Source organism: Triticum dicoccoides, chromosome 2B, assembly GCF_002162155.2.
Source record: "Triticum dicoccoides isolate Atlit2015 ecotype Zavitan chromosome 2B, WEW_v2.0, whole genome shotgun sequence".
Taxonomy (NCBI): domain Eukaryota; kingdom Viridiplantae; phylum Streptophyta; class Magnoliopsida; order Poales; family Poaceae; genus Triticum; species Triticum dicoccoides.
In genome coordinates, this window is record NC_041383.1 from 9,297,927 (window position 1) to 9,299,248 (window position 1,322).

The following is a 1,322-nucleotide window of genomic DNA, read 5'->3' on the forward strand; positions in this document are numbered from 1 at the left end:
CCGTTAGATGGATGATGTGTTTCTACTACTGGCTGTTAGTATTGTATATGCAATTTAGACAACTTTGAATACCTTGAGCATGTTTGTACTACTTTTGTTTCTTTTTACTCAGCATATAAAACTTGTTTGAATTCAATCTCAAATAGTTTGCTAAAATATAGGAAAACATCAACATTTATTCAAATTAATTTCGTAATGCATCTAATGATATTGATTTTGTATCATGGATGTTGATATTTTTTCTGTAAAGTTGGTTAAACTTTATGAAGTTTGACTTTGATTTTTTTATTTGCAAGCTGAAAAGTCACCGAGGGAGTAATCATCCCCCTGTATATCGAGCGATGATAACATAAATATATGGAAATAAATTCAGATGTTTGTAAGACAATATTCTTTTTTAAAAACTTCGAGTAGGAAGACAATATTCAGGTGGGGTAAACTCCCCCCCGGTGAAAATTCAAAAAAAAGACAATATTCTTTAAAAACACCCACCATTGTTTTGTCAATGTGAAAATGTGCGGACGCCTACAATGATCTATTCCATTCAATCATAGGCCACATGCGGGAGCGTGGAATTTAGTAATCGGCCTCACGGATGCGGGTGCACAACGTGGCTCTGCCGGCCTCAAAAAATAAAGTCACCTTGTCCACACCATAAGAACTGAAAATTAGAGACTTCTAGAGAGAAGTCAGGTGATCGGAATCGTCGTGAGTTTTCTTTTGGGAAGCAAAATTAAATATCATGGCTATTAATTATGATATGTAGTATATCAGTTGCCGTCCTTTTGGGAGGCAAAATTAAATATCATATCCCTATCTTACAAAAGCAGGAACATGTAGATATAGTCAACTCACGAACGCCTAACTAACTGAACAACCTCATTATGGCGTCAAACCACTGCCATAGCCAAGGGACCTGTCAAACTAAGAACCATTAGAACCAGCAACTATAACACCGTGCCTTTTATCTTTTTTGGATGATGGGTGCCGAGCAATTAAAACATATTACAGCAATTAAATTTGATATGTAGTATCATCTGCCATCCTTCAGGGGATTCAGCATTAGTCTATCTCTAATCTGCTCATTAGTTAATGGAAAGTTGCAAACGTCAAGATCACATGTGAGTACTAGGTTGTTTGACTCATTCAAGCAATGGTATCACGTCTTCACACTGTCATTACTAGTATAGGGGAGTTGGGAATTGTACCTTGTATGACGCCCACCAACCTCCCCTCGACCCTCCATGTCTCACGAGCAACTAATCGGGGTTACCCCTTGCGGCTCAACCAGTTGAAACTTTCCCTGAAACTGAGCGCTCCAG

The 1,322-nt window shown here is 38.0% G+C and overlaps 1 protein-coding gene across 1 annotated transcript in view; it reads right to left on the reverse strand.

Moving 5' to 3' along the window:
- The window catches only part of LOC119360176 (heptahelical transmembrane protein 4-like), an 18,470-nt gene that overhangs the window by 1,552 nt on the left and 15,596 nt on the right, over positions 1–1,322 (reverse strand). The gene's annotated exons all lie outside the window — the stretch shown is intronic.